Source organism: Penaeus vannamei, chromosome 32, assembly GCF_042767895.1.
Source record: "Penaeus vannamei isolate JL-2024 chromosome 32, ASM4276789v1, whole genome shotgun sequence".
NCBI lineage: Eukaryota > Metazoa > Arthropoda > Malacostraca > Decapoda > Penaeidae > Penaeus > Penaeus vannamei.
In genome coordinates this window covers 27906515-27916514 of record NC_091580.1, presented here as the reverse complement: position 1 = coordinate 27916514, position 10000 = coordinate 27906515, and the positions used below count along the sequence as shown (strand labels likewise).

At 41.0% G+C, this 10000-nt stretch overlaps 1 protein-coding gene across 1 annotated transcript in view; it reads left to right on the top strand.

Annotated features, from left to right (window-relative positions):
• Window positions 1–10000, top strand: part of cac (calcium voltage-gated channel subunit cacophony) — a 276253-nt gene that overhangs the window by 140577 nt on the left and 125676 nt on the right. The window lies entirely within an intron of this gene.

Below are 10000 nucleotides of genomic sequence, written 5' to 3'. Positions count from 1 at the left end.
CGCTGCTTCTCCTCCGCCTCTCGCGATTCACCCTGACTCGCCCTCGCGCGCGCCTTCAATTGGGCTCGTTTTCCTAGAGCATTTGTGTAGTAGAGTCGCCCTAATTGAATGGCAGCTTGGGGCGCAGGGTGGCACGATCGCGGCGACGGTGACGTGGCTGTCATGTGTCCTAGCCTGGCCGGGTTTGGGTGCTGCTGCCACCTGCCGCCGCGTCAGTCTGCCATCTGTAGAACACACGGCTGCGCTGCTGTTTTTTACTTAGCGAGTCAGAAATGTACAGATTTAGAAGCTATAGTTTTGAGATTACAAAGCAGCCATGCATGGAAAGATTTTGTGTACAGATGTATGTATTTCTATACGTAAATTGTGTATATATAGATTATACTAAACTATGGCACATGCATACATGTATTTACAAGTGGTTATCTGTACTGAAGAAGTATATATGTATAACTAAATACATACAGCCATATATACATATAGCTATACATAACTATACATGTGTATATGTATATGTGTATATGTATATATATATGGATATATATATATATATATACATATATATATATACATACATATACATATATATATATATATATATATATATATATATATATATATATATATATATATATATATGGATATATATACTTTATATATGTATGTATGTATGTACATGCATATGGATATGCATATGCATATGTGTATGTATATGTATGTGTACATGTATATGTATATGTATATATGTATATATGTGTATATATATATATATATATATATATATATATATATATATATATATATATATATATATATATATATATATAAATATATATATACATATATACATATATATATATATGTATATATATATATATATATATATATATATATATATATATATATATATATATATATATATATATATATATATACATATCGCTCGACATGTATGTTTTTTGTGTCTGTCTGTATTCATGTATATCTGTATATACATATAGTATGTGTGTGATTTTTCACATCTTGTGTATGGATATCTAGTCACGCACTTTTTGCAATTAGACACGAGGGAACGCACTAGTTAACGAACGACATCCGTAGCCCATTTTTTGCGAACTAGCATTAGCGAGATCCTTGGTGATCGCTATTTCATAAATTCCCAGAGTCTGTTCGCTCCCCCACCTTTGCGTGACCTGGCATTGTGACCTTGACCCCCTCTACACCCACTGAGGCTTAGCTTGGTGACCTCACGCTGATGACCCTGCCTGGCACACATGCACCAAGGCCTTGCACACCCTCCTCCCCCTTTCCCCTCCCTTTGCTACCCCGCCTCCTGAGGGCAATAGGTCCTACGTAGTTGAGTTCCTCCTATTCCTCCTTCTACCCCTCCTCCTCCCCTCGCTCGCGCTCCCCCTCCCCCTCCCTCTCCCCTCTTCGCTGCGTATGTGAAAGGCTTATGTCCTGCAAGCCACGCGATGCACCTTTTTCCCCTCGAAGGACTTGGATCTCGCTCCCTTTCCCCTTAGAACCCCCCCGAGCGCTGTCCTGCGTCCACTCCCGGGTAAAAGGACGAACTGGCAACTCACTCCGGTCTCTGGAGCACTGCGATTCGCCAAGTGTCTTTTTGAGAGAGAAAAATATGGTGTTGATGATGATGATATTTTAATAAAATGATGATGAATACGATTTAAAATCAACACTAAATGTATGTAGATTCAAGTGTTGAGTGTCAGCTGATCAGATTTTGCAAAAAGATGTTTGGCGAATTGGAGTACTCCTTAGTCAGGGGTTGAGTTGCCAGTGTTTTATTTCCTGAGATTAGAGGCAGTGGCGTGAAATTTGCCAAAAAAAAAACAAAGATGCCGCAAAAAAAAAATCAAAGAATTCTTGCTTTGGTTCTTGTTTCTGTCCAAAAAAATTACTCCCCCCCCTTTCCCCAGCACAAAAAAAAAGAAAAAAAATGGTCCTAGTACTGGAGTTTAGCCTGAAGTAATGTAGCTTTCCATTCACCCCTTTGCTTAATCTTCTATAAAGATAGACTTAGTCATCCTTGTACTATAAAGACTTGCTTCAATCACGTATATCACACGCTATCAAATCCCTCACCCACAGCTTTTAGAATCGACCCTAACACCGCCTTGCCTCCACACGTACAAATTCCTCCAAAGACTAAAAACCTCCAAAAAAAAAACAAAAAAAAAACACTTCACTCAAGAAATCACATTCGAAGAAAATTTAAAAAAATCAAAACAAGACCCAACACTGATTCTCACGTACTCTAAAATCCTAATCCTCACGTATTTCAACCCACCTCCTCCCCCTCGCTTTACGTACTAAAACCCCCGTCTCCTCTACCCAAGCTTTAAAGACAACTCTTCTCATTGCTTGTAACGTACTTTGCTTCCTCCAAAGATCTCGATCCACTCGCGAGAATAACCCTGCAAGCACAGAACTCTGGATGCGAGTAAAAAAAAAAAGTCAGTTGAGAGATTTTTTAGACTGTAGGAGATATAACTATATATACTCTTTTTTTAAAACAGAAAACATGTTATAGTGGCCGCTTTAGTTCTATAGAGAACATAATGCTTGTAGTGAACTCTTTTTTGTCATATATATAAGACAAGATAATAGAATAATAATAATGTTAAAGAAATACAAATTACAGACATATACTTAGGGTATCAGGTACTCACAAGCTTACTATGACAATCTATAATTGTATTTAGCTGATTAAGTGCACAGGTTTATATTCGGACCCACGTGACGACTCACCATACATCCTTCAGTGCCCTCTTTAGTTCAGTGGATATTGTGTCCCTCGCAAAGCCAACTCGGGATTGTCATCACCACCTGCGCTCACCACACACGTCACCATCAGATCGTGCCGTACGGTGCCGACGGTTCCCATTGCTTGCTCACCACGAATCACCATAATCTGGCCTCGTTCGCAATCTCTGTCTCACACATACACTTATAAATACCGCCACGTCATCACCACGTCACCACTACGTCATCACTCACCGCCTTCATTCGTCGATAGTAAAAGAAAGAAAAAAAATACATACGTCACTGTACGTCACTATTACGTCACCAGCGCGCGTCTGGTAGTCGTGGCACATCAAGAAGACGCTGTCAAATACTGCTGCCGTGTGTACATAGCTACAAAATCACCACCAAGTGTACAGAAGAATGTACAGACCTGTAAATTCATTACTTATCTGCCATTTATTTACTCATTTCTATCTGTAGCCGAAGTATAAAGTCAAATAATACATTTTGGTTCGGTTTTTTGTATATGAATTTCTGTAGATAAAATGCCAAAAAAAATGCCAAAAAAATGTAAATTCGCACCTCCACGTGTACAAAGGCTCACCACAGCTTGGGTTTTTCCCCCAAATAAAGAGTCAGTCTCATTTCACTCGGCTTGTTCCAGAAGCGACAAGGACACGGCGGAAGATCTAGGTAAGGTAGCCAAAAGGGGGAATCCCCTTACCTTTCTCCCCCACCACCACCACCACCACCTTTTCATTGCATTTATTTATTATTATTTATTTTTTGATGTTATACTATACCCCTTCCCCCCCCCCTCCCACCACCACCACCTTTTCATTACATTTATTTATTTATTTTTCAATGTTATACTATACCCCTTCCCCCCCCACCCCACCCCACCACCACCATCACCACCTTTTCATTCCATTTTTTTTTTTTTTTTTTTGTTTAATGTTATACTATACCCGCATTTCCTTTTTTTTTAAATGATTCCATTGGATTGATTTGCAACTCGACTGCATAATCGTGGCCAAGTCGGGGCGGATCTTGGCGTGGTAACGATGGCCGACTTGTCACGTGATTTAAGACTATTTGTTAACACGTTTCCGACACGTTGGAAATTGACTCGCGCAGACTGCAGTGTCCGATTCGATTCTCTTATTACTTTTTTTTTTACTATTTCTCCATTAATTTCTTTCTGATAAGATACCAACGCTCCCATAATTAAGCGGGGAGAGGTTTGGTATGGTAAGCACCGTGGTGTGTGATTTGTTTTTAATTAGTATCGTGATTATTTTAATTGTTTTGAGGTGTTGGAAAAAAGAGATATACTGATATGGAAACAAACATCCTCATTTCGGTAGCTGTCACTGTCATACTTGTCATGTGGTGTTTAATGACATGTTTATCATCACTCATTCTTATGGTCATTAGTATCAGTTGTTAATAGCACGGGCGTGATGTTTTAATCATTATTAAGTGGTTCATTTAATGGGGGTGGTCTTTCTTCGGTGGGGCCATTAATCTACTTTTCAGTGTCACTATCATTTCTATTTGTGTCATTTTCATAATGGTCGTTTTCATTTACATAACGTTGTAGTCACGTTTTTATTTATTTATTATTATCATTATCATTATTGTTATTATTTTGTCTGTCTGTAGAGTCTTTATTTATTTACATTTTTGTTTTTGTTTTTATGTAACTATTTTAATTATTATTTATTTTATCTTTTTGTCTGTAGTAACCCTTTATTTATTTACATTTTTGTTTTTGTTTTTGTTATTTTTTCTATTTATTTGGTTACATTTTTTCATGTAACTAATCATCCTGATAATTATCTTTCTATATTTATGGTTTGTTTCTTCTTCTTTTTTTATTCTAGTGCGGCCTTTTTCTTTTCCTTTCTTTTCTTTTCTTTTCTTTATGTTTCTCATTTTCACATTCATCCATATCATATAAAGAGTGGAAATTCCATCGCCCGAAAACGAAATCCCCGAAAAATGAAGGAAAATGATAAAAAAACAACAACAACAATGAAACACCAGTGGGACATTTACACTTTAGATGGAGAAGGTCAAAGCTACATTCTACCTTATACCCTATATGCCTAAGACAATACCCCCGAGGTCTCCCGAGAGGCTATGGTGAGTCATGGTGATCGTGTCCTGGGGGGGGAGAGGGGAGGGGATATGACAGGCACTATCACCATGGCACTTCCTGGCACCCTCGGGCGAGACCACACCTCCCCCTCATAGGAATGGCAGAGCTGGACACATAGGCGGGGCTCCACAACACTAGGAGGAACCATAGAAGTACATTGAATAAACTCTGTAAATGTAAATAGTAAAATGGTATGTAACCCAGCATCTTAAACAACGACAGTGCCGCCAATGTCACCCTGGCGGTCTTGGCGGCGTTAACCTTAGTACCGTGTGGACCCTCCCATGTACACACCGGTGACAAGGTTGACTGAGAATGATTGCCTTGCATTCTTCCCACAGGAATGGAAAACAATAATATAGCATAACGGTGCATAAAGCATGGATACAGTGTTCTGCATGCGAGGTTCTAGATTAGGTACATCTAAGACAACTGCATGGCAAGCCTTTTCTTTTCAGGGACATATTGCACATTCACTATCGAGTATGACCTCGTTTCACTGGGTCAGACCTGAAGAGGCGATGACAATCCTCATAGTCCTTTCAGGCAGACTTCATAAAACCCAAAAGCAATTAACTTGTTCGATATGTCTCTATCCGTAATGTGATCTGTTGGCAAAGTATTGTGGTTGATGCTTGTTCCTAGACGAGGCTGTGCGTGTGAGAGCCAGCGGCGGGCGGGGGAGGGGCGGGCGGGCCTGTGACGGCGCTGCTCTCGCCCCCCCGTCACGTAGAGCCCGAGTGTCGCCCGCCATCAGCAAGCGGGCGTAAGACAAAGGACATCAAATCTGTGTATTAGCATACCCAGATTTATGGTTCCCTTTGGACGCATACGTACGCGCGCGTGTGTATGTATGTACGAACGTAGGACTCGTAGACGTTCGTACGTGCAGATCTACGTGCGGCGTCGTCACAGGGGACCTCCCGTCGCTCCTCCGCCGTGAGCTCTGGATTCTGCGTGCGTGTGCGTGAGAATGTACTGTCTGTGCGTGCGCGTGACCGTACTGTCTTGCCTGCGTGAGTGTATTGACAATGCATCTGTGTTGTTAGATGTTAGGCTGTATTCGTGTCAAGCGTCTGTGACCTGTGGTAGTCTGTTAGGTAGCCAAATAGGTTTGCTGTCCAGAGCTTTATATGCTTCACGAAGAGTAAAGTAAAAAGACCTCCAAAAAAAAAAAAAAAATATGTGGAAAGGGCTGAAGCAACATACAGAGCCCTCAGTCTGTTTTGATTACGAAGCATTATAGGATTTGATAGAACTCTGGTGTACTCTTTTTTCTGTAAGATGTCACAATATATATCATTTAGTGTTTGAATGCGTAAGAAGAGAATTTTTTGTGTAAGCCAACCGTTAATAAGCCCGGTTTTCCTGATGCTTTTTTGTATGGCGACGGACGCCTTGGGTTGACTGGCGGCCTCGCTTCGTGCTCTGTGCCCTTAGGTCGAATTTCCCTTGAACTCATGCACCCTCGTCGATCTTAAGCACCCGATGTGTCTCCTGATTGGCTGGCGATGCTGTGACGTGCTCTCTCTCTCTCAGCCAATCAGAACACAGGAAATGGGAGGATTCGACTCAAACGGTTCATGGGTTCAGCGAAGGAGCTTCTGGGACTCTACACGGAGCCTGGACGTTCAGAAGACCCTTGTCCATTGCCTTAGTCCTATTTAGATTGAAGTGTGGCCTAGTAGACAAGTAAAATTTATTGATAGGCCTATTAACAATTTCGACGCGGCCATTATCGCTAGGGGCGGCTTTCTGCGGGCGTTCTTGTATCAAATAAGAAAAAAAAAAACGAAAAAAAAATAAATTATATAATAGTAAAAAATGTAAAAAAAATATAATCCCTTCTAAAATCCGAAAAAATATAAATGTCACTAACCTGTTGTCGATAAATATCTGATCGATCGCAAATGAGTTTTATGGCAATTATCGCCGCCAGTCACATGATGGCTATTACTGTTGGTCTCCTCTGAATGACTCTCCTGTAGACTGATGTAGAGACACTCTCGAGCGATCCGGGAAATACAAGATAATACACGAGCTTTGTGAGGCTAGGATTCAGGGATGTTCGTGTGTTCTAGTGCTGCATAATTCTTTTCTTCTTGTTCTTCTTGTTCTTTTGCTTCCTTTTCTTTCTCCTCTCACTCTCTTTCTCTCTATCTATCTATTTATCTTCGTCTCTCTCTATGTCTCTCTCTCTCTATCTATCTATCTATTTATTTATCTCTCTCTCTCTCTTTCTCTTTCTCTCTCTCTCTCTCTCTATCTATCTATCTCTCTCTCTCTCTACCTCTCTCTCTCTCTCTCTCTCTCTCTCTCTCTCTCTCTCTCTCTCTCTCTCTCTCTCTCTCTCTCTCTCTCTCTCTCTCTCTCTCTCTCTCTCTCTCTCTCTCTCTCTCTCTCTCTCTCTCTCTCTCTCTCTCTCTCTCTCTCTCTCTCTCTCTCTCTCTCTCTCTCTCTCTCTCTCTCTCTCTCTCACTCTCTCTCTCTCTGCTTTCCTCTATTTATGCAATGTTAGAACATATAAAGAAATACAGAATATAATTTCTTGTCTCAAAAAACAGTTACCTATTTCTGCATTTCATCAATGACAGAATGGTAGAGGCTTTTAAATAAACATTAATTAATCTTAAAAGAAAGGCATATATAGGCCCAGAAGAGGCTTTATATGATAAGAGGCCTGTATCACATTGTTTCTCACATATCCAGAAGGCCTAACAAAAAAAAAAAATAATAATAATAATAATAATAATGATAGATAAATATTTCCCGAAAAAGCCTCTATACAAAACGTTCTTTCGTCCCACGTTAAGAAGCTGAGTATAAGAACAACACATATGACAAGTAAGTCAAGGGATTTCTAAGATTTAAGGCAAGCGTTTAGCATTATGACCGAGACCCCTTTCAGCATAGGATCACAATGCTTGCACATGCAGCGCAATGAAGCTTCACCACACTTTTGAAGTTTGATTAGAAACTCACAAAGCTTTGATCTAGAGACTTAGGATCAATGCATCGAATCGCTTCCTTAACACACGAGAAGTTCACAAGTTATTGACAGAATCCCAACTCCCACAAATACACCAAGAAACCTTCCACATACAGTGAGGGAACCGTCCTCTTGGCAGATTCGACAGCATACAACCCCACAGAAAACGACTCCTCAGCATAAAACCACTCACAAGGACTCGTCAGCATACAAGCCTTCTGCGAACTGTGATCTCTCAGCATACGAGTCCTCACGTACTGTTTCGTCAGCATACGATCGTTCAGGACACTATGTTTCGTCAGTATACGACCCCTCAGCATACGACCTCTCGGCATACACCACCTCACACACCGATTCGTCCGCACACGCCCCCTCACACACTCAGACCCCTCACCACTCACCCCCTCACACACTCAGACCCCTCACACACTACGGCCCCTCACCACACACACCCTCACACACTCAGACCCCTCACCACTCGCCCCCTCACCACTCGCCCCTTCACACACTCCGACCCCTCACCACACACACCCCTCACACACTCCAACCCCTCGCCACACACACCCTCATACACTACGACCCCTCACACACTACCCCCCGCCCCTACACCACACGCCCCCTCCATTTAGACCCACCCCACACCCGGGTTCCTCAGCACAGGATCAGAGGAGACACCACAGACCCCGCGGTCACGTACAGAAACGCCCGCAGACGCCGCCCATTCTGCTCACTTACTGACGCCCGGCTCTTACCATGTCTTATTGTGTTTCTTGTGTATCCTCCAACCCCGTTTTCCACCCGTTTGGACTGGACCTCGGACACGTGACTACAGCTGGTAAGATGATTTGTTTATCAAACCTTGCGAGTATATATATATATATTCAGCCGCTCGGGTCTTCCTCGCGGGGGAATCCCCAACGATGCTGGGGCTCCTACGTGTCTCTTTATCAGGATTTTTATCTATTTATTCATCTATCTGATTGTTATACTACTTTATTTACATTTTTTTCTTTCGTTTCATGTTTGTAAATATGAATATTTCGGTGAGAAGTATTTTTTTTTCACGAGACACGCCTCAGCACGTTGGGTATTTCCTCGCGAACCTGCTTATAGTTACTTAGAAACTTATGGCATGGGGGGGTTAATAGCAACGTTTATCTTACAGACAGGTTCAGACATGTTGGATGGCTGCGGTGTATATTTTCCTTATCTTTTAAGTTTACTCTCAACTTCCGAAAAATGCTGTGAAGAAAGAAAGAAAAAAAAATTCTCATTCCTTTTTGTTTTTAAAAAAAAGGTGACATTTGCTTTATTCTTCCATGTCTGATCCTTCTACCTATATAAAAAAAAAGAAAATTATTTACATTTCTCTTTAGCATATGAACGGTAGCTATCTGATATTTTGTTTACTCTAAACAAGGTTATCTCTATTTTCTCTCATCTGTGTGTCAACATGATACACCATCGTAAGTTTTCGTTTATGGAAATTATCATTTTTCCTTTTTAATGTACATATGCCTGCTCTGATGAAGGAACTAAGCAATATTTATCTATTTATATACTTTTTCACCTGTCTTCATCTGAATATTAAATGGTTGAGTATAAGTGAATTTCATCCACTATAGTTTTCCAAAGAACAAAGGTTCTTTTACGTGAATATCCATGCCGCACTGTACTTTACATATCCTGGGTAATGTCTAAGTCCCCCCTCGCATATTTCGAAAACTGACTCGCGTTTTCTATAATTAAATCCTTTTCAAATGAGAAAAAAATATAACGATTCCACTTGACGTGTTGTAGATGTGTAAGGTACAGAATGGGATGTAGTCGCATCACAAGTGTTATAGCACATCACAGATGTTGTGGCGCATCACAGATTTATTGTGGTACATCACAGGTGTCGTGACGTATCACAGCTCATTGTGGCGAATCACAGGTGTTCCAAAAGCAGAACTAAAAGGCGTAACGGGATTGCTTCTCCCCAAAACTTGTGCCGTGACGCGAGCAACACCGAAGGCTGCCACACTGCTGTGTCATCTTAGATTAACATAGGAACTCCACTGTTAATTAGATCCTCT